Genomic DNA, 24157 nt, shown 5'->3' with positions numbered 1-24157 from the left:
GCAGATGATAATAAAGCAATTCCTAGGTAGTAAGGAAAGCTGTTCCCTTCTTCTGGTCTAAATTGTTCAGGAAAAAAGGAATGGATAAATCTCTCAGGGTAAGCTCTCTCGGAGGACGGTGTCTAATTTCCCTTTCACTTGATTAGCCTCTGAGTCTGCTCACCAAAGGCTACAGTGGCCAGAGTTTTGTTAGTGTCCTGCAGAAATGAAGGCTCCTTCGCTTGCTTGCAGGAGGCCGAGACCTCGGAGTGACTAGCTTCACAGCCCAGAGTCACCGAAGAGGCTCCCCGGAGCAGCGCTGATGAATTCTTCTTACACAAAGACCAGAGGTTAGCCATAGTTGCAATTAGTGATTTGTGTTAATTGGCTTATCCCGGATTACATATACTCTATTTCTCTTCAGTAAGGGCACCGTGTGAAGGTGACCACATGCTAAAGATTTTTCAGGAACAGCTGCAATTTTACATGCTGTTTTCCCCCTCCTTATATTTTCCAAAGTACACTCATACTTGTCAAACCATATGTCCCATTTTTATGTTTTAAAAAATATGTTCCTTGTAACTATCAGATTATTTATTTTGCCATGGAAACACTTCTAGTCCCTGATAACCCAGAAACCAGAAGAAGAAGAAGAAAAGGCCTTACTTCTATTTACTTCACAGATTCGGCCCCAGCTCCACCCAAGCCTATCAATCCTGAGATTCCAGGCTGGAGGATTTCAATATAACTTGCCAGGTAATATCAGTTGTACTTTCTTTCTCTTCAATGAGCAAGACTGACCACACCGCTATTCATTCGTGCCTCTGATGATTCGGGTGTGCTTGCTTTTACTGGAATGCCCTTACATGCCAAGGAGGGGTTATTTGTGGCTCCCCACCGGCTAACACATGTTACCATTTGGGCTACGCAAGGGAATATGCGTAGCTCAGTGGAAACTCTTCCCCATGGTTTGGTTAATACCATACATTTGTGATGAAAATCACTGCATCTCACTGAAGAAGCAACATATTCTTCTTGGGGGCTTTCAGTAAAGATGGAGAATACGTGTTGCGGATGAGAGGAGATATACCATATTGGCCTGGCCTGTGCCATCTGGGAACCTGAAGACTGTTGGCAGAAGGGTCTGCACAGACAGGCCTGCTGGTGTCTCACCAAGGGCTGACACAGTCACATCAGGGCTCACCTGGGGTTCACCTGTCAGTGCTCAATGTCTAGTTGAGTACTCGGCATTGAAGGCCCTCAGATACCACATAAAGGCCAAGTTCTAGGCACCCACATGGAGTGTAGACCACAGAGGCAGCAAAGGCCTTCTCCATCTTTACAGATAGAATTGACTGTGCAAGTGGTTACTTCCTGAGGTAAGGACATAGGTCTTGGGAAAGCCAGCAGAGACACGATTAGATCAATTCACTCCTCAGAAGCCTTCAGTGGTCCATCATCCACTCGAAACTCCTCGGCTCAGCATTCACAGCCCCAAATACTCTGATCCCCACACACTCTGGCGACACTGCCTCCCACTATCCTCACTCACTTGCTCCCTGGGAAGCAGTATGGAAGTATTCCTCATCCTCTGACATGTCCCGAGCGCTCCTAGTCCCATAGAACTCTGCCTCCCTTCACGATTTCCTGTTAAAGTTCCTGTGTCTAGATCTGATACCGGGAGTGGGAGCAGGCCTGGCATGGGGAACAAGTTGGAAAGTGAATGTGAAAGAGTGGAAGATGGTGCCGGTAAGAAAAAAAAAAGGTGCTACAGAACAATTTCATCCAGGTTCTGTTCTAAGCATTCCATATTTAGACTTTCCTTTAATATCTGGAGTGCTCACCATTCCTAAGTGAGTTGGTTTAGTGGGCTAGCATCATCCCCACTCCAAAATGGGGACGACCCTGAGCCCATAGTCTTTGCTTTTTGGCTTTTTGGTTGACTTTTACTGTCCTTGGGAGAACCTACTAGTCCTGTCTGAGTTCCTCCTTGGAATGGAGATATGAGAGGGACAGGGGTTCTGCATGGACACCTAAGTGACCAGCCCCAATGCCATGCTTCCAGGCCCTGCTTAAGTCACACCAACTCTACCAGGAATTCTTGTTCTCCTCGGGAGGAATTAATTTCTCCCTTCCCTTAATCCCATAGCATTGTATTACTTGTGATAAAGTCTCTACTTTAATATGGCTTCTACTTGATCTCCTTGACTGAGAGCTCCATCAGGGCACGAACCCTATCTATTCAGGTTTGTATGTCCTGAGTATTGCTGGACACATAGGAGACCCTAACACATTAATTGAATTACTTGAATTTAACTAATTTGTACAGAGAGCTGGGAACGTTCTAGGTCATGTCATGTGATAGATCTTTGAACTCTGTCCCCAGAGATGGTTTGCGTATGTGTGTGCGTGCATGTGCACAAACTTGTAGGATGGAGGCCCCAGCTGGAAGAGGAATTTGGAACAAAACTTTATGGAGATAAAACCAACTATAGGGATGCCTGGGTGGCTCAGCAGTTGAGCATCTGCCTCCAGCTCATGGCGTGATCTGGAGGTCTGGGATTGAGTCCCACATCAGGCTCCTTGCAGCGAGCCTGCTTCTCTCTCTCTCTCTCTCTCTCTCTCTCTCTCTCTTTCTCTCATGAATAAATAAATAAAATAAAATAAAAAAACAGCTATGACTGGGCCACTTTTCAGGGAGCCTGGGGTTCTGCTTCTCGAGAAACTATTCCAGATTGAGGTATAAGCTTTTTCTTGATTCAGTTGTTGCTTTCCTCCTGGGGGCCTCAGAGTCTGATCACTCTTAGCACAGACAGAAACTTCTCAGGACCATCATGGTAAAGACTGGAGTTCTAGCTGAAGCTCCTTCTGGCACCCCCCCCGCCTTCCCCCTGTGCTCTTGGCACATCTCTCCTGTGTCTCTTTCCCTATCAACTCGTCCCTAAGTCAAGTTTCTCCAAAGACTCCTGGGGCAACAGTACTGAAGGTCCACCGGCCTTTTGATGCCAAAGTGGGCTGTGGCTGCACAGTCTGCCTCTTCCTGGTGAGCTCTGGAGGGCTATGATAGCTCGAGTGTGCCATGGGGAAGGCTGTGAATGTGGACTCTGAGGGATCCTCCTTCATCTCTTGGGCACAATTGTCATGCATTTGACATCTCAAAAATGACATATCTTTATTGAAAACACTTGTATCAGGCACTGTGCTAAAATCTGGGGGGAATAGAGCTGAGATGCAGCCCCTGTTCTGGAGGACCCCTTAGGGGGAGACAGATGCACAGGCAAATAACTGTGGGACAATATAACAAGTGCAATAGTCAACGTGTGAATCAAGACACAAAAGAGGAAGGGTGACCGAACACAGGATGTTTGGTGTTGGAACTAAAATAAATGCATTGCGTGTCCAAAAACAGGGTAGCATTGATATGCAGTTAGAACCAGAAGAAGCATGTTGCTAGCATGGAAAGAGTTTATCTGCAGAAGTATTAACTGGGGAGCTGAAGAACGCCAAGTACTGAGTACGAAGTCAGGTTGAGCCCTGGCTGTGCTATCGAGGACCTGGGTTCGAACCTAACTCACCATGTCCCAGTTGTGAGCCTTGCACAAGTCCCTTATACCTTCTTCAGAACTTCAGTTACTACTTTCCTAATATGGGAACAATAATGCCCACTCTGCAGCATCCATATGGGAGTAAGATTAAGACATGGAAGGAAATGTCCTCTGGAGTCACCACAGTGATACACACATGATAGGTAGCATTTTTATATCATGGGAAGGGAGGGAAAAGAATAGAACCTTGAAGTGTGAGGCAGGTGGGTCCTGTAGACTGGGGTTCCACTGGGAGGAGTTTGTGATTAATGTGGATGCTGAAGTTTCCCAGACGCAATGGGCCTGCAGAGTGTACCGCGTAAACACATCATCCTTGCCTTGGTCTGGGGCGCTCAGAGTTTCCATGCTGTAGAGTTGGCAGTATGGCTGTTGACAGTTTAAGAATGGTTGCCTCTCTTGGAGATTGAGTAGCTGTTGAAAACTAAAGTACAATTTGATTTTTGCTGTCAGATAGAGTTAGACCAGGAGAAATTTTCTGTAAAACACATGTGCAGTTTGGGGATGATTTGTGATCATTGTGGCTTCAGGTTTTACATGTTTTGCACTTGCCATGTTGATGTACAAATTCAATTTCAGTTCTGACACTCAGAAGACACAGAGGCCTAATTGTGCGTCATACTCTTTATTAAACTTGTTTCCTGATGATGCCGAGAGCTTGGAGCTACTGATTTAAATGTGTTCAGGTATTACTGGTAACAATGAATGGAGATACATCCAAGAGGGTTACTTGCCTAGGGTACAAGCTTGCCCTCTGCAGAGCAGGGTGCGTGTGGGTTTGTTGTCAGGCAGAGGAACCCAGCATCCGAGCAGAACTGGGTGGCATGAGGCCCCAAGAGACCAAAGCCATAGAATAGGGGAAGAAAGTCTGAACTTTAAGCAAGTAGAGAAGCAAACAGAGGGTTATTGTACCTGAAGCTTACAATGAAATGAATCAAGAGGTTAAAAGGTGCTAAGATTCATTTTAAGTGTGAGCACAGAGTGTGACATGTGTAAAGGAAAGTAGAAGGGGGAAGGGAGGGGGGATTTAAGCTGTGGGGAACACAGGAAGCATGGGGGGCTTGCTCTCCTTTTAGAGCCACTGCACCTGCAGGGGTGGACCTGACTGCCTGGAATACGGGTGGAGGCGGATCTAGTTCTAGAGAGTGTTTGAAATTTCTCCAGGAGAAGTACATCCTTACACTCAGCATTAGTTCAGCCAATATTTCTTGAGCATCTATTATGCAGAAGTCATTATCCTAGACTTTTGGGATACATCAGTGATGAAGGAACCCCCAAATCCCTGCTGCTGTAAGTTAGCATTCTAATAGGGTATGAAGATAAAGGAAAATAAGTCATAAGCATAATAAACAACTAAAGTATGCAGTATGTTATAAAAGGACCAGTGCTGTGGAGGAAGAAAAGAGAGTTCAGGGTTTGGGGAGAGTATGGGAGTGGGCACGGGATGGGGCCAGATGAACTTTGCATTAGAAAACTAGGGGAAGCCTCTTTGAACAATGACTTGATGTAGTAGGGGAGTGAGCCAAGGAGCCTTCCGAGGAAATATTGGTCAGGTCTGAAAGAATAGCCAGGAGTAAGACTCAACTGGGCGATTTGGTAAGTAAAACATTTGGGCTGGAGGGGAGTGAGTGGGGAACCTGGATAGCAAATCAGTAAGAAATGAGGTCAGAGAAGCTGGGGAAGAGGACAAAGTGCTACAGGGCTTATAGGAAATTATAATAGGGATGTTGGCTTTTACTTTGAGGTCAAGCATTGACTAGTTGGAGCATTCTTTCTTAGGTACAAATGTCCCTAGGACAAATGTGTACCTTGGGTGACCAACTGCTAATTAGGAAAGCATTTGTCAAGGAATGTCCATCTTTGTTGATAGGATGGAACTAGAACTTTCAGAGCTTCCTCCCTGTGCTAAACTGATGAAGAGGAATGGAAAGGTAATCCTGGGATATCTAACCCAAACTCATCTAGCTCACTTGCATTCATATCTCTGGAATGAAAGCGTTGAAGTCCCATTTAGATTTCCTTTCATTATTGATCTGCATATGGCAGGGTGCCTGTTGATGGAATGTTGCCTCTGTAGTCCTCTTGCAACTGTGCTTCTCTCTCCCCTCCCTTTCAGGTCGGGAGGCACTGGAGCACTCCAAGAGGGACGGGGTGAAAAAGCGTGAGCACCAGAGGAAAGAACTGGCAACCAGCCTCTGGCAGTCCCAGGAGCCTAGCAGGTCAGCACCAATCGTGTCTTCCTCCCTCTACCCGAGATGATCTCCACACAGCCAGGGGGAAGAGACAAAGACAAATAAAGGACTTTGGACCTGCTGTTTACTTTCAAGGTGTTGCATTTGGTAGCCTGTCAAAAGATAATTTCCTAGGAGGCTTGATCCAGGAGGACAGAAAATCAAACTTGGGGTTTGTGGGGGGATCTGGATGTCTGGGGGAGGGGGGCAATTGAATCCCCAAATGTTAGTGGCTGGACAGCTCATTCTTAACCCAAGTCTGGAAAAATGTTTTTCTTTTCAAAAAATGTGTTGGAAGCCTCTTGCCTTGCTTATCTAATGTTGTTTTAAGGACAGAAAATGCCAACTACATGTGTGTCTTTAGGAAATTCTGGGAAATGAAATAGAATATTCCAAGTCAAACTTAATGGTTCCAAGTTGAGGCCAGGCATTCTCTTGGGAAATCACCTTGTTCATCTCTTTGAGATTAGGTAGGACTGAATCCCTCCCAAGCTGGAGGGTGTGAGAGCTGTGTGTGTGCACGTGAGCACACGCATCCGCAAGTATATAATAAAGCCATCTCCCAGACTTCCACAGGCTTCCTCACTGGGAAGACTTGCCTCTATCCAAACGAAGCTTCTTTTGCTCATAACCCCTAGTAAGCAGAGTTTCTAATGGAATAAATGCAAAGCAGTAGCTTCAACCTTCCTTCGGATGGGCCTGGCTTCATTATATGGAGTCGAGATAGACGATAGTCTACACACTATTATTTGAGACACTCCTAACCCCATGTATTTCCTCTGTGACCTATTACAGTGCCCCAAATAGCATTACAAGCAATTCATTTCTTTGCTCATTGAAGCCTCATTAAGAGACAGGCTATTAAAATGTAAATATCTGCCAGATAGTAAGCTTCAGGTAATGCCTTTTTGCTCTGTTATGACAGCTAGTTTGGGCTGATGAGATTCTTTAGGGAAGAAGTCTTTGAAATCCTGCAGAGGTGGATTAGAATCTTGGTTCCACTATCTAAGAGCTGTGTGATTTCGGCAACTTCTACAGCATCTCTGTTTTCTCTTCTGAGAAATGGGGGAAAATAATCCTGGCCTTCACTTTTGCCTGAAGATGGAATGAAGAAATGAGAATAACACATTTTCCACAGTGCTTGAAACATAATAAATAAATAACATCAGTATTATGGTTAAGTGCTTTGGGATGGAATCTAGGATGATTGGGGGCAGGGTTACTGGGAGCAGTACCAAAGCTCCCAAGGAAGAAAAGACCTCCATCCTCCAAAACCTTTATTTTATTTCCTTGGCTGGCCCTCCCCAAGAGCCCTGTCTGGAAGGTGTATGCAGGAAAATGAATGAGTAGAGAAGGAAGGATTCAAGTTTTTGTTTCCTCCACGTCCCTCAATTACTGTTCCCTGAACATTACCATTTTTCCTCTCTCCTTACTTTATCATGATTTTCTTGACCTACTACCCAGAGAACACTGAAGAAAGAAACTTGGCTTTTAGCACGAGGATCCCATCACGTGGGCAACGGGGCAACCAGATGCCATTCTGAGTGCTGCATCAGAGTGGGTGAGACTTGGGCCTCATAGCCCTGGCACAGCCCAGACTCCATTGTGCCAAGGCTCATGCTGCGTGATCACGCTGCTTCCTCTTCTGAAGTCTGCTGTATCCACAGATTTAGGAACCAGCTTGATGGAAGAGAGTGGCCACTGGGGAGTTTTGGAGCATCAATCCGTGCATGCCATCTGTGGCTAGCTTTATATAGTGCAGGGGAAAGGGACAGATCGGGATAGAATGGTTGGCTTTGTTTGACTTCGATGGGAGGGAGGGGGGCAGGAGGAGTGAGGATGCTAAAATTGCCTGGGAGTGGGAGATGATCATCCGTTCTCCCCCACTTTTTTCCTCCACTGTGTTGGAACCAAAGTAGCCTCCAGTTTCTCTGGAGAGGAAAGCAGAGGCAGTCACATCTGGCGATCTGATGGTCATAGGAGATAGCGATGTGGGCTTGAACTGGTGGATTGTGAGACAATATAAGAGGTTGCTGTTATTGCTGGATAATAGGGAGAAAGATAAGAGGCAGGATGCTACTGCTGGGGGTCATCAGGTCATCCCCTGTCTCCACAGGTATGAAACAAATCCAGATAGCTGGAGAACACTTGGGTGGAGATCTCTCTTCTTCATGTACTGCAGGAAAAAGGCTGCACTCTGCAGGGCTGTGTTTCAAGGGGATACTTTTACTCGATAATCTTAGGACCATTGGATCTCAGCTCTGCAAATGAAAGTATTAATTCTGTGCCACACAGGAGATAACTACTCTGCCTTTTTGGTCAAGAGATAACCCAAGATAAAGAGTTCCAGGAACATGCTTGAGATCTAGTGGGTAGAACTGAGCATTGCACCTGTCCTGAAATCCCAGCTCTTACATCTCCCTTTCTGAGTGGTTTTCTCCACCACTGGGAGTAGTAATCGCTCTCCCCTCTTCTTCAGGCCAACTGGATACTTCTGCCATCGTACAGGGTACGATGCCCTCCCTATTAGACTGTGAGACCTTTGAGGGCCATGTCTATTCTATTCATCATCATATCTTCTGTACCCTGATCTGTGCCTGAAGGAAAACAAGTGATCTCATCTCAAACCTTCCCCAGGCTTGTAGGGTGGGGAGGGGAGTCCACAGCAGAGGGGCCCCTGGACTTCCATCAAAGTTTAGAGCAGCTCGTGCTAATGACATTTCAGCCTTTCGGGAACATTCTCTCTCTTTCAATAGATTCAGAGTCAGAACTGTTGTTGGTAAATGACCCAGTGAGGTTTCCCTGGAAGGTTATCTTGAAGTTGGAGGGTTCTCTTGGTCTCTACAAGAGAGCCTTCACCAGGATCAGTTTATTCTTTCAACTTTCTAACCCTACTTTGAAAAGAAAGGCTTCACATTAAAAACTTGATGGAAGGGGTTCCCATTCTCAGTCCCTGTTTCTAGAAAGGATGTTACTATTCTTTGAAATATTGCTTTCCTTATGTTTTTCTCCTTTCCAGAAGGATTAGTGAATCTCTAAGTCCTGGCATGTGCCTCATGTTTTAGTAGGTTTCCAAAAAAGATAATTATACTCAAAGTGCAGCAACATCTGTGAAGGTATTCGGTTTCTAGATCAGTATAGGTAAAATCATTCTCTCCTTCCCCATACTTGCTCCTTCTGGAACTATCAACTGGTGCGTCTCGTTGCAAGGAGACATGTGGTTCAATCCAGAAAGAGTAAATTATATCAGTTTGCAATGATGTGTCTTTGGGCCTTTCACAGGAACTCAAGGCTCAGTCAGTATGGAGTAAGAAGCTGGTGTTAGTATGAGGGGAACATGCTCTTAGCTTAGTGCCTTCACATATTACCCTGGTGATCTCGGGCAAGCCCCTTAACCTCTTTAGACCTCAATTTCCTTACCTGCAAGTACTGCGAATAGCAAGTGCTAGAGCCACCTTGCAGCACAATTGGGGATTAAATTTACATGCTTCCCAGGGGCACCAGGGTGGCTCAGTTGGTTAAATGGCTGACTCTTGGTTTTGGGTCAGATCAAGATTTCAGGGTCCTGGGATTGAGCCCAGTGTTGGGCTCTGGGCTTCTGCTCTCTATCCCCCACTCTCTCTCTATCTCAAATAATTAAAAAAACATTTAAAAAACACTTGAAAAAGATTTAGATGCTTCCCATAAACCTGGTTAATGCTCCAACAGAGAGGGGACAGTGTGTTACTTAGGAGGCAGTGTGCAATGGTGTACCCTACATGGGTTTGGATTAATTCGTTCAGCCATAAGCTTGGATCCCAGCTCTCACCTATTTATTAGCTCTGGAAGCCAATGACCTTCCCTATGTTTCATTTTCTTTGGTTATTAAATGGGGATAATGATATAAATGTCTAAGAATTGGTGTGTGGGTGACTGGTGGTAGCACATGCCCTCCACCGATGTTTCTTTCAGGTACCATCCCATTTGTGCCTGTCACTTGAACTTGATTCCACTAACTCTTTAGATCATAACTCTTTCTGTTTGGTACAGACTAACCAGTTGTGGGTTTTGGGGATGCTTTATCAAAATCTACAGGGCATTCAAGTGAGTTCTTCCTATACTCTTTTAGAAAGCACATTCTAAAGCCCATTTCTTGGGCTCACTATTATTCCATAGGTCTAAATTCATAGACTTTACAAATCATAGGGATCTCAATTCAAATTCCTACAGAGGCCAGGAGACAACCTAAATGTGTGAACTGGCCCATGTAGCAGACACTAGAAATAATGAGGTCTACAGTATTCAATTGTCTCCATCTAAGGGCTTTCAAATTAAAATTTAAAAAAAATAAAAACAACTAGAAAAGTACTCTTCAAGACAAACTGCCTGATTTGGCTCAAAGGAGACTAGTTCGAGACTCATATTTTACCACTCTTCAGTTGTTTAGGTTAACCCTAATGTTGGAGGGGCTAGAGTGATTGGTATGACCATATCTTATAACACAGTGTGACATTATTCTGTAATTAAACATTCACTTTCTCTATCACTTTGCAACTGTAATGCTCCATATACCCAAGAGATACTTCTCTAGGGGGATACCAAGATGTATGTATAAGAATATTCAAAATTTAAAAAAAGGGGGGCTCCTGAGTGTCTCAGTTGGTTAAATGTCTGCCTTCTGCTCAGGTCATGTTCCCAGGGTCCTGAGATTGAGCTCCACATCCTGCTCTCTGCTCAGCGGGGAGCCTGCTTCTCCCGCTTCTCCCTCTCCCTCTAACTGCCACCCACCCTGCTTGTGCTCATGCCTCCCTCAAAAAAAATTCATAGTAACACTGTTCCATAACAAAACTGTAAACAACTCACGTACCCACTGATGGAGAAGTGGGTGAGTGAACTGTGATAAAGTTGGTCATATGTGGAATAATATCTGGCAGATAAGAGGGATAAACTACAGTTCTGGGCAATAATATGGATGAAACTTAAAAATATGATATTAAGTTTTTAAAAGGTAAGGCACACATAATTTATGTAGCATGATGCCAATTTTATATAGTTAAAAACTAAAACAAAACTATGCTTTTTAGAAATGCATCTAAAAGAAAGCAGATGGTTTCCTGTAGCATGGGGCTTGGGGTGTGGGATGGGGAGTGTATGGAACCAGAGAAGACTACAACACTGAGAGGTACAAGTTTCCGTGAAGGTTCTAATTTTTTTGTGTTGTCTGTGGGCACATGGCTGCTTCTTACATTATTTAAAGAAAAAACAAGACAAGATAAAATATTCTTTGTACCTTTTAGAATGGTGTCAGAAACAAATGAGTACTTTAATGGAAAAGTGCTTTGTAAACTCTAGCATACAACATAAACGTAAGGGGTTATTATGATAAAGAGATCGCTAACACTGATAACTCCTTGCTGCATTCCTGGGGCGTTATTATGGGTTATGCATTTGGAGGAGTGTGTGTCTGGGCAATTTGCAAGACCAGACTCACTCCTTCCAACTTCTTGCCATTTCCTCCCCTTCACTCTCTGTACTAGTGAGCATGCTCCCAGGGAACAGACACAGACACACAATCAACAAAAACAAAGGTCAAATTATAAAAGTAAATCTCACACATAATTGCACTTGCCCCTTCCCTACACACACACACACACACACACACACACCTATGCTGTAATCCAGCTAGACATGACTTCTGGATCCTCTGTTATTTTGGGTTATTGATGACACTGTATTTCTCTAATAAAGCAGGTAATAATCACTTTCTGAACAATGATTGATTCTGCTCCCCTATTTTTTCTAGGTTGCAATTAAATAGCCATGCAAATAGTTATATATAATATTACTAAAGGAGAGATGACTACTTTAGGTGAGAGAGAGAAAGATGTTTGGTTACTCTCTATTAGGCATCTGTCTGCCTTGTGCCAGGCACTGTACTTGGGGCTGGACATATGGTATGAAAGCAGCCAGCCTTTGGCCTAGGGGGAGCTCGCTGGCAGGTGGGCAATGGGATCACTCTAAAGGTGGTGAAACATCTTGGCTAAGGGGTCTCCTCGGTGTCCTGAAAAAGCACCGACAAAGGAGCCTTATCCAGCCTAAAGGGTGAGGGAAGGGAACCTAGAGGAGGTGAAAGCTAGCTATGAAGTAGGTGAAGTTGGAAAATTGAAAGGATGGACAGCAGGGGTGCCTGGGTGGCTCAGTCAATTAAGCAGCCAATTGTTGATTTCAGCTCAGGTCGTGATCTCAGGGTCCTGGGATGGAGTCGCACTCCAGGCTCTGTGCTCAGCAGAGTGTCTGCTTGAGATTCTCTCTCCCTCTGCCCCTCCTCTCCATTAAATAGATAGATAGATAGATAGATAGATAGATAGATAGATAGATATTTTAAAAAAGAGAGAGAAAAGGTAGGGCAGGCAATGAACAATACATTGAGAACATAGAATACAAGAGTAAAGAGAGAGTATGGCTACTGGGGGCCAGTGGAAGCTCCTGATGGGTGGACTAGAGGGTGTGTGTGGTTGGGGGAGAAGGGAAGGGGTGAAGCCCGTGAGGAAGGCAGGAGCCAGTTAATGAAAGGCCAAGGCCTTTGGATTTTATCCTAAAGTCAATGGGGAGTCATTTAAGGATTTACCAGGGGAATGACATAAGCAGATTTAAGTTTTAGAAAAATCACCCTGGCAACAGTATTGAATTTTAGGGGAAGGGACCAGAGGCAGCAAGACCATTAGGCAATGGTTTCCCTATTCTTTCCAAAACATTGTCACTCCTTTGGGTCAGGGCAGGGGCCTAACCAAAAGATTCTGTGGGAAGTCATCTTTTATTCATTGCTTAAAATATCAGGTACGAGGCTGCCTGAGTAGCTGGGAGTAGAACAGTGAAGTTCTATTTCAAGTCTTCCTACTGCTTTGCTATCTTGACAAGTTCTTCCCTGGACTGCAGATTTCTCTTCCGTTATATAAGGAAAGGCATTTGCAATGCTTCTTTCTTCTGGAAGGAATACGATGGCAGTTGCTCCTGAAGGTGTCTGAGTTTGTTAGAAAATGGAACCACCCACATGCCATTTATTATTCCTATTTTGGAGAAACATTCAACGTTGCACTCAGGAAAGGAGGACTTCTAGGTATGCTTTCTTTCTCCAAGCCGGGTCACCAAATTCTCTTCCTGCCTCTCCTGATGGCCTCTGCTTCTGGCTCTGAGAACCGTGGGTCCCCAGGGCTTTGTGAAGTCGTGTCTCTTCTTTTTAATAAGATTCATGGTTAATTAACAAATCTTTGGCCTTACTAATAAAACAAGTTTGGGAAGAGATCATTCTGCTTCATGACTCCCTAGGACATCAATGAGGGGACAACAGCTTGAATTGGCTCTTTGGGTCACTTTCTGATGTTTGAAAATAGCCCCTTCCTGTGATCTTTGGCCCAAATGCCGGATTTCTTGAGGTTGGTCTCATTTACAGTGGCTGTGGTATCCACAAATTTTCCTAGTCCAAGAGGACTCCCTGGTCACATCCAAGCCCACCAGCTGTGGTGGTAACCTTGGAAACCAGACACCTCAGGGTGCTTCCCCAAATGATAAGATGTGGCACAAACTCCCATCTCTCTGGCATAGTTTAGACCACTTTTCCATGGAAGCAGGAGCATAGACAAGTGGACGCGGGATCATCTTGGTAGCCTAAGGATCCTTGTGTTGAATTCTTTGGAGTCAAAATAATAGCATGATTGGCACAGAAGGTTGGTTTTCAGAGAAAACATATCTAATATTTAAGGAGTCATAACCATGTGCCAGGCACTGTTTTTGAGCAATTTACATCTATTAACTCATTCAATCCTCATAATAACCCTATGATAATCGGCACTTTACAAAGAGGTGATAAATGACTTGTCCAAGGCTCTTCAGCCAGGACACGGAGGACTTGGGCATAAGCTTCCTTCCCATTCTACATTCTTCACCTTGGCATGAAACTGTCTCCTGTATAGACTCACAGGCCCAGGATTTTGAAATGACCTCAAGTGATCACATGCTCCAGTCCCTATCTCTAGGCAATTGAGGTTTTATCATATGTTTTCTACTTACAAAGCAACGAAGGCCCAAGGGGTTAAGTAACTTGTCAAAACATGGAGATATTAAATACTTGGAGGGAAGGGAGTCCCCCTTAAAGGGTCAGAGGAGCGCCACTCCTTGCTGGTTCTTTCCCTTTTATCACATGCCAAGCAAAACATGCACTCCCATTCCTTCTTCAGCAATTCTGCTTTTCTTCCCACCCAGGAGTCGGCTTCATTTCCCCTGATTCTCCCAAGCAGGCCACTCAGACCCAGCTCTGGGTTTATATTTGTTTTTTAAAAAGGTTTTTAGAGCCCCACCTGCCCCTCTTTATGACTAATCGACTCTAAAAGTCCTCCGAAGAGGCCTTGGCCAAGGATTCCCTCTGTCCCACGACGAGGCCCCCGTGAGGCAGCAGCCCGGCCCCCGAGTGCCAGGGTCTTGTGGGAGGACCTGCTTGCGTGATGGACTGGAGGTGCCAGGCACTGAAGGAAACTGAGTTCCTGAAAACTGTTTCAGTCAAATTTTTACCACCCACCCTTCTATTTTTGCTGCAAATCAGAGGCAAGTTTAGACATCCAGGATCTAGATGAAGTTATTTTTTCTTTCTCTTCATTCAAGGCAGGTAAGGCACATCCTTTCCATCTAAAGACAATGGCAAACCAGCTTCTGCTCTTCATTCTCTTTCCCAATTAAACTCCAGCTATCCTTCACACACACACACACACACACACACACACACACACAGAGTGTGTGTGCCCATTCTGATCTTATGGCTCATATCCCTCCCGGATGGGATAAGGTCAGTCTACAATTGCTGGCAAGGCCATCTTCCAACTTTCTGTGTCCAGCACTTTGCGTCGTTGTCTCCCTTCAGGTACTACTCTCTTGTCAAAGCTACTCCAGAAGCTGATTGTGCCAGGAGGCCTCAGGTCCAGGGGAGGGGTCATCCATGCTCCTGGCTCTCTGTCCTTCCTCTTGTGATCTGTCAGGGTCCTCAGCACAAGAGAAGAGCAGGAGAAACTCAGACTGGTTACCTGTGCTTCACACTCAGGGATATCTCTGTTCTATGAAGCAAAACCGAATTCACAAAACCAAGCTTGTGTTCCTATGGCATTACTCAATCCCATACCCAACCCGTTAGTGGGTCCTACCTCCAGAATAACTCTTGAATCCACTTGCCTTTTTTCCAGCCCCCCCGCCGCCGCCCAGTCCCCACCTTAATCCAAGTGACCATCATTTCCTGCTTGGACAACTGCCGTAGTCTTCTAGTTGGTCTTCCTGCCACCATCTGGAACCCCTATGATTCATTTTCCACCCTGTAGCAAAGTGAGCTTTTTCAAAAAACAAATCAAATCAGTCCTTTGCTTCAAAAGCTTCACTTGCTCTTAAATAAAACCCACCTCCTTAGCATGGGGCATCAAACTCTGTGCGATCTGACCCTACCCTAGCCTCTTCTCGCATGTATCCCATCCTGTATGCTCCTCTCATTATGCACCAACTGTGGCGGCCTCCAGTTGGGTCCTGGCACAGGCCAGGCTTGCTACTTTCTGTCCCAGAGGCCTTTGTGCTTGCTCTCCCTGCTTCCTAGTGCTGCCATACCCATGCTCGTAACATGGATTCCCGTTTATCCTTTTGGTCTCAGATCCAACATCATTTCACACTAGAAATCTTCCCTAATGACCAGGTCTACGCTGGTTGCATCTTGGGCTTCTATCTATCAGATCATTCTGTGTGTGCCCTTCATAACATGTGTGCCCACCTAGAATTGTCTTGTTTAGCTATTGGTTTATCTATCGTTATCAGGCCCTGTGATCATTTTCTGTATTTAGAAATAAGGTTAAGAAAGGCAGGGCCAATGTTTATTTGTTTCCCCGCTAAATCCCTTAGGTGTAGAGCTTAAGCATTCACTAAATATTTGTTGAATGAATGAATGAATGAATCATTTTGACTCTGGACAAATTGAAGTTCTCAAGTTTTGGAGCATCTTTTACACTTTGGGTCATCTATTACACAAGCCAAAAGTTTCACATAGTCTTCTGCACATGGGGACGTGTGTGTGTGTGTGTGTGTGTGCGTGCGCGTGTGTTCTATAGAGTCTGGAGATGCACTTGCTCCAGTGTCTGCCCAGGCACCTCTGTCATTGCCCCCAGGCACCTCACCACCTCCCTCACCTGTGGACTTGATTTCCTGCTTGATAACACTCCTTACAGGAAAAATGAATTTGTTTCTGACTCCGGCAATGAGCATGATTAATGTGTTCTCCTTTGAGTTCAAGACCTCAATTTAAATCCTTTCCTGTTCAACTCGATCAGGAAAGGTTGCATTCTGGATCTGTGCAGAAACAAATCCCTGCACTCACAAAGAGTCAATTATTTCTTGTGCCTTGAGGTCTGCCAACTGAATGGAGCATCCCCGTGCAGTGTGGGATCTGAGTCCACACAGGCGGAGGAGACCTTGAATTTGCTCTTCTTTCCCATTGCCATGGACATCAAATAGATTTTTTTCCTCCTGTCACAACTTGTTCTTAGGTTGTGACTTCTTCTTCAGGCTGTCCCTTAGAGTTTGTTGGCATTCATAGCTGACTCAGATACTATGCATCTGGGTCATAAAATACGTGAAATTCAGGGAACTCATAGATGTCCTAGGACATTCCAGTGACATGGGAGCTCAGAGGCTTAGTTCAATCTCCTAATTTGTACTCGTGTTTTAGGCTGGAGTTAGGCTGCCTGTGTTTAAATCCCAGAAATGAACTCTTGGGAAAATGGCTTATTTCTCTGAAACTCTGTTTCGTCCTCTGTAAGATGGGAATGGTGATAATAATCACCTCATAAGGTCATCACTAAGATTAAGTGAGATAATATGGCTCGGAGAAAGCTCTTAACATCTTTAGCTATTCTTGCCATGGCAATGGAAGAGGACACAGAAGCAAAAGTCCCCAAAAGTCAATCCATTAATGGGAGTCATGACTGTTAGAAAATAAGGCCCTTTGAAGCAGAAATAGTCCGTCTTATCATTTCTTCACTTTGGTTCCAACATGTGAAAAATGGATATAAAAGCATTACCCACCTCAGTAGGTTGTTCTCAGATTTAAGGTATCTGATAAATACGAACTACTTGGGATGGTACTCAACACACATTAATCACTAAATAGTAGTAGTAGTAGTAGTAGTAGTAGTAGTAGCAGCATTATTGGTCTATCATATTTGTTGCTTTTTTATTACTTTAATAGTTATTTTAGATTTTCTAGAACTTAGTACAGGGCTTAGAATCTGGTAGCCTCTCAATAAATTTGTAATGAATGAGTCTCTGAACCAGGAGAAGCCATGCCTCGTGGCCACCAGTTCCATGGCCTTTTCTCCAGATCACACGGCCTCAGGCCTTCCAAAATGGTGCTATTCCCGTGGTGGAGTTAGCTTAACTCAGGTTTAAAATATTAATTAGCACCCCCGAACTTCCCAGGCATTTTCCCTGCAACTGTTCTGTAGCTCAAAATCAAGCCTTTGCCTTTGAGATAGACCACTGTCAGCTTCCGGGGGCAGACTACATTGGTGGCCACCTACCTTATCAACTGCCTGCTGCCTTCTGGCTACTTCCAGTAAATATGATTCGCTCTCCGTTCCCTTTTGTGCATTTGGTCAGCACTCTTGGTTAATTCTGACCCATAATTGTCCAAACTCCTGTCTCCTTTCTGTCTTTTATTTTTACCTCCCCCTGGCTAATTCCGTAGCCGCATGTGCTCTGTGCTTCATCTCTCCCTTGGGTCCTGCTAGACGGGGGCGTTGTTGCTCTGTCTGGGCTCTTCTAGCTAGCTCTGACCAGACCCTAGCCTTCTCAGTCACTCTCCTGGACCCCTGTTGTCTCCTCCGTGTGCCCTTATTTCTCTGACCGTGCACCCGTTGGCGTCATAATTCCACCCCTGGGCATCACTCACTCTCCTGACCCAAGCCCTTCCTACCCCCACAAGCCTAAATATCACTTTCCTCCCAAATTCACAATATGCCATGTGCACAGAAAAAGGCAATCCCCATCTGGCTCTGGGAAGTTTTTAGAGATTTTCACTTAAAATATTTAATTGCTTAAAATCCCATAATTCACAGTCACTTTGGAGAGGGGGAGAGCTTTTGCTATTTGGATCTTTCCGTCTTTTATCTTCCACTCTTGCTATTCCAAGTGTGCTCGGAGGACCAGCAACAGTGACGTCTTCTCAGAGCTTGTTAGAATCGCAGAATCTCAGGCCCCACTCCAGACTTACTGAATTGGAAACTGCCTTCCAACAAGACCTCCTCGATTGAGTTGTCTCCATGTTAAAGTTTGCAAAGTGCAACCACCTTTCTCAAACGTCATGGTGAAGGAGATTCCCCAGGGTTCTTGTCAAAATGCAAATTGCGGGGTTCTACAACCAGAGAGTTGACTCAGTGGGTCTGAGAGGGCACCCAGAAACTTGCCTTTTGTCACACACCCTGCAGGTGGCTTTGATCCAGCTGAAGACTACACTTTGGGAAATGCTGCCCGCGTCTAAAAGCATCCTGGGTCTCATGTCTAGCTTTTCGAATGTTGTGAGCAAAGGGTAGGCATTCACTTAAATCTTTATTGCATCAAATTGAATGTCTCTTGTTTATCCTTGCTTTTTTTCTGGACTGAAAAAGGGGATCTGAAGGCAATCATTTTAGTACTCTGGCTGCTGGTTGAGTATATTAATCCTGTGTACCTCGATTAAGGAGCTAAATTCCTGGGGCTTCCCTGAGATCTTTATTAAACCCCTATTTTTGCATGGGTTCATTGTTCTGCTGAGTTCTCCAGTTTCCTGCCAGGTAGATAATGATATCAAATAATCTGACCAGCGCCCTACCTGGTTTTTCCAAAAGCCTACCTCAAAGCTTGTGGGTGTGAAGGAGCTTCTCCCAGACTCAGGGTGTGTGTGGCGGAGAGACTCCAGGGTGGCCCCGTGATCCCTGCCTCCTGGTATTCACAGCCTTGAATGAGTCCCTCAGCTCCAGGGCGGGTGGAACCTGTCACTGCCTGCTAACCCGCAGAATGTGGCACGAGTGCTGGGCTACCCCCTGTGTAATAACCAAGCACATAACGTGATGACGTTACATTACATGAGACTCCATCTCCATATTGACTCTAGACGCTCTCCTTGCTGACAATGAATAAAGTGGGTCATGTTGAGGAAGGCCTCGTGACGAGACCTTGTGGGTGGCCTTTAGGAATCCCAGCATAAAATAGTTGTGCGGATACGAAGGCTGCCCAAACCAGGTGAGCTGGGAAGCAGATTCTTCCTTGGCTGACTTCTGGGTGAGAGGCCAGCCCTGGCCAATGCCACCATGACTGTCACCATGCCAGACCTTAAGTCAAGGACCCAGCCTGGTCAGCCTTGGATTCCTGTGAGATGGCAGTGCATGTTGTTTCAGCTTACAGGTTCGTGGTAACTGGTTCCACAGCCCTCCAGGAGGAATACTCTGGTAATGCCCACTAAGTTGACCTGCAAGAAGACAGCTCAGTTGGTTGGATTAGCAGGAAATGGTAACCAGTAGGCGTGAGGGTGGCAGCAAGAGGGTGGCCTGTACCTGGTTTTCGACTTCATAGTTCTCAGCAAATGAGTGAGATTGCAGTGGTCCGTTGAGAGTTTCCCTTCCCTTCCCCAGGGGCTATTTTGTCTGTCCTTCCACAGTGCCTCAGTTTCCACCCCTAGCCGTAATCAAACATGACGTTTCCACTTGGGTTAATAGAACCAAGGTGACAAGTGATGCATGACAACATTTAATTAATACCCATAACCTGTTTAAAGACTGGGATAAAAACTGCTATATAAGTGAAAAGTGGTTTTTTTTTTCAATTAATTTTTTCGCGTGGCACACATCATTTCTCTAAGCCTGTCAGATGTGTTAGCTTTCTTCTGAAATCTGCTGATTCAGGCTTTCTTGGGAAACCAAACAAAAGGAGATACACAGAGATGTAAATGCATTTCCCATCCACCAAATAAATAGAGTTTAGAGCAAAAAGGTTATCTTTCTTAACCCCGTGAAGACCGCACCAGATGCAATCTCCCCCTGGCTCGGGATGCCAGACCCTTGCTCCTGTGTGTTTGTGTATGAGAGCAATCTTGATCAATAATTCATTGTGAAATGCTTCCTCTTTCTTGGTACTCCCCTTGCACATCCTTTCAAGAACACTCCAGTCACTGTGGTATGTATATTTAATTGGTTCCAAGACAAGACTTGTTCACCTTGAAAGCAAGTGGCTTTCAGAAGTGAAGGTCAGAGGATAGGGAGCAGAGTAGGGTCTGTCTTCAGCTCTGCTTAGATTTGCCAGAAAGGAAAGGATGGATGCCGCATGCGGCGCCTCTCTGGTAGGACTCTGGAGCTGTGACCTGGCTTGACAAAAAAATAAATTTGGAATCTGCTTTTCAAGTGGAAAAGGTTAAGTGCTGCATAATGCCAGGTGAAAGGCTTTGTCGTGGGCATTTTAGGCTGGGGCATAGCTTGCTTCTCTCCAATCTTTTGTCATCATGTCCCCTGCTGATGAAGAAGACTGTCTGAGCGGGTCCCGTCTCCTCCCCGCCCCTCACTAGAATGCTCTGCAACGAGAAGGGGAGACAAGAACTTGAAAACCCAAGTTCTCCAAAAGTGGTTTTATGACTCCCATAGTCAGCCTAGGACTCTGAGGTGGTGTTTTACATTATGGGTTGCGTTTTAATGATACACAGGCACAAGGGGGGCGGGGAGTAGCTGGAAGATTTGGGGAAGAGGCTGCTGGAGAGAGTGAACCACTGACACATTCCTCCGCATCCTCGCCCTCCTGATAAATGTTTCCCAGTTGCATCCATCACCCACTTCTAGCCCAGACTCCTACTGTATCCCATCCCAAGAGGCAAAGTGAACTCTGTTCTGGCAACGTCCACCACTGCAAAGGCACTCAGAGCCCCCATTCCTCGCTTTCAGACTCAGAGTTGCCGTTGAAATAAAGCAAACATTAAAGGCAACGCAATGCAACCACACTTCCCAGGCTCAGGTATATTTCTGCCCATGTCACTGCTGGAGTCTTCCAAGGCCTTGGTCCCAGCCCAAGCCCCCTGCATGCGTAGGCTCCTGGAAGGCTGTATGTGGGATGAGAGACAAGGAGATGTCAGGGTAAAAGAGAAAACCTCGGTACGAGAAGGCCCCGTGGAAACTGTGGTCTGCTGATACAGTAGCTTCGTTCCGTTCACAAAATGATGCAGCTCAGAGAAGAAGGAAAGGCAAGATGTCATTGACTCTTTTCCTCTCCATCTTTCAGGTTAGAAAACTGAGTCTCGTTTCCCCACCTTTAAATGTTTCCTTCTATAATGTAAGAATCCGCACCATAAGACATTTTGCAGGTTTTCTCCAAGAGTAATCAAGCAGGTATTTAATGAGCATGATTTGCTTATTTCAAATTCCACTAGACGATTTATAAGAAAAGAGGCATGTGGTGGGGTGCACTCCCTGGAATCCAGGTCCTGCCCCCAGGGCTGGGAATGTTGGGGAGAGTCACACCCAGGAAATAGGACAGCGTAAGACAGAATGGAATGGAAACCAGGAAGATGCTATAGTTTCTTACTGTGATTATCTTAGATGTTCAAGGTGCCGAAGAGTAAGACAGACGCCACAGTTAGCTAAGTCTTGTGGAGAACAGAGGATGGAAGACAGACACAGGTTAATTCCCAAACCAATCGCTGGGATGGAGCTCCTGGCTTCCCGGGGCTATTTTTTCTTCTGTATTCTCCTCCTGCATTTTGTCTTTGCTGCTTTCGTTCTGTGCTTCCAAACACAAAGTTGTCAGTTGTCAGTAATTTGGGGCAAATGGCTCCTGTCTGAGCATTTTTTTTCCCACCTATGAAAATGAGAACATCAACCAGTCTTCCAACTCCAATAGGGTACATGTCTCAAAAAGCAAAACCAGGTCCAAAAGAAAGGAGAGCCACCAGTGCAACTCTAGAAAGCATACTTCTCCCAAACATTGGATGAGTCCCCACCCCTTCCCTCTCACTTCAGCCCTTTCCTGCCCCACACACCCTCTCCGGATGGTAAGTAAAGCTTGGCTGGGTTTTCTAAGGTCCACAGAGGTGTTGTGAGCCTAAGGGCTACAGGGAACTCAAGAGTAACACAAACTCTCTCTCTGAATTTGTCTCTGTCACTAACTCTCTTTGTGGCTCCTGGCAAGTCATTGAATGACACCCTCTGGTCTCCGATCCTTCTGGAGGCCAGATGACTCTCAGTTCCCCAGCCTTAGAGCTTTGCCAGCCTTCCCTTTGTTACTGAAAATCAGCACAGCCCTCCATTTCTGCCTAACTGCAGAACGTCGAGCCCCCTACCAGCTTGTCCCCTCCACATTTTTGAAGGGAGGCTTGTCTGAGGAATGCTCATGTGTTCCACAGACCCATCCTCTTTGGTCCTCATCATCGGCACAGCTATCTTGCTCTGGATCTCTGCTGTGTGGATTGTCCTTACCATCTTGTAACTGGTTTGTTTCCCCAGACTGCTCTCTCTCAGGTTGACATGTAGAGCAAAACTGAGGTTTGAGGGCAACAGAAGGAAATTCCAGTTTAGAATAGAAAATTTTAAAATAGGATACTAAGCAACTTGGGGTCTATTGCTTATAGCATAGGAGTCTTATTCTGGAGCTCTCGAGGGCACACACTCTCTGTCTCTCTGTCTCTCTCCCATGTTATTGGGGTTAAGTACTTGCCTCCCACATGAGTATCTTTGTTCACATTCTCTATTGGAGTCCAGGCCCTTCAGAGTTCTCTGAGGTTTCAAGGGGTGGGGAGAACAAATAAATTGATTTCTTCATCACTGGCCCCCTGAAACACAGTACTAATTTCCAGAAATAAAGATCCATCCACAGTGAAAGCAGAGGCTGACTTTTGCAGAACAGATGAACTTCCCTTGTTTCAAGCGTCTCTGTTGGCTATATATATATATATATATATATATAACCAAAAGTTTCATAAGGTGTCTACCTCCTATCGACAAAGAGCTCTCAGACCCCATATATGAATATGTAAATATCTAATTTTTATCTAATATGAATAATTTCTTACATGGCTGAAATATTAATTTCTTCTGCTTCTGGCCATCAATGATTCAGGAATATTGAGGTTCTTTAACAGAACACCCCTTCAGTGCACGGCTGTATATCATCCTCACAGGATCTTCCTGGCTCTGAGAGCCTATAAACTCCTGATTTCTGTGAGGTTTTCCATTTGGAAGAGTCTCTTCTTTTGTCTGTTTTGGGGCGAGTCTCCTTCCCTAGGGTGTGTAGGGAAGTGATAGAGGGTGCTTTCTTGGGAGTCACTCTTGGCTTCTGTGCCCAGGGTCAACCTAAACAAGAGGCAGACATCCAGGCTGCCATGGTGGAAATCCATTCACGGTCATGGCGGTGGGGTGCCTTGGGAGCCCATCACTTGCCTGCGCTCATTGTCTTTGCTTTTTACCTATTTTGGGAGCAGTCAATCTTAGCCTGTATTTGCAGCCCCAGCAGGGAGCCCATTTCCATCGAAGAGAAGGACTCCTTTAATAAATCTAGCTCATTTGTGCAGGAGTGGTACAGCCATTGATTAGAGGGCTGATTGGAACTGTGACTTTCTTAGGAAGAAAATTAAGAAAACAGATTAAAGGCAAATGATGGGCAGCTTTGTCATCTTGGGAAGGGGTAAGGGTGATTCTCCTTATACTCTATCTCACCTATGCTGATGCAAGTTTTGAAATATTCTTCAAGATGAATTAACTCCTTCAGGTCACTGTGTTGCCATCCTATACAAATTTTAGAACTGCAAGGGATGTTGGTGGTCACTTGGCTCTGGTCCTTTATTTCATACATGAGGAAACGGAGCATGAGGGGACACGGACATGATCTAGGTCACATGGGCTCCTGCGTGCTGTCCCTCCAGGCGACAGCAAATCGCTGTCCGTGATACAGAAAAGTCTAAAACAGAAGTAGACTGGGTCTAAAGGAGAAATGGAAAGTTGAAAGTACTGATGGTTCTTCCACCTGGTATTGTGGTCGCTCCAACCTGGGTTTCGGCACTAGAGGACAGAAGGACAAAAGAAGGTGGGCGCTTTTTGGCAAAGGGGCTGCTCTGGAGCTGTGGGGCACTGCTGACCTGGTTTCACCCACACTTCCTGCTTGAAACTTGCCCCTTGCACCCTCTAGTCTACCACCGCTGTGGTCCTCCTTCATTCTCCCCCCACCTTTGTCACACATTAGCGGAGCATCTTTTCCTTTTCAAAGTGTTTTGTGGACACTTGAGAGCCTCAGGAAGCTTCTAAAGTTGCTCTGCACAGAATGCCTGGGTGGCTCAGTTGG

At 45.3% G+C, this 24157-nt stretch overlaps 1 long non-coding RNA gene across 2 annotated transcripts in view; it reads left to right on the top strand.

The window, feature by feature from the left end:
* The first annotated feature begins 230 nt into the window (after window positions 1-230).
* LOC144316401 (uncharacterized) overlaps window positions 231-24157 on the top strand; it is a 55779-nt gene continuing 31852 nt past the window's right edge. Inside the window, exons 1-3 of one of the 2 annotated variants that reach the window (XR_013382346.1) lie at window positions 231-329; window positions 663-735; window positions 5698-5800. This is a non-coding gene — a long non-coding RNA (uncharacterized LOC144316401). Of the gene's footprint in view, window positions 330-662; window positions 736-5697; window positions 5987-24157 lie in introns of those variants that run through there. The other variant, XR_013382345.1, reaches the window with a different exon arrangement.

This window comes from Canis aureus, chromosome 6, assembly GCF_053574225.1.
Source record: "Canis aureus isolate CA01 chromosome 6, VMU_Caureus_v.1.0, whole genome shotgun sequence".
Lineage (NCBI taxonomy): Eukaryota > Metazoa > Chordata > Mammalia > Carnivora > Canidae > Canis > Canis aureus.
The sequence above is the reverse complement of the archived record's forward strand: the minus strand, read 5'-3'. Positions and strand labels throughout refer to the sequence as shown.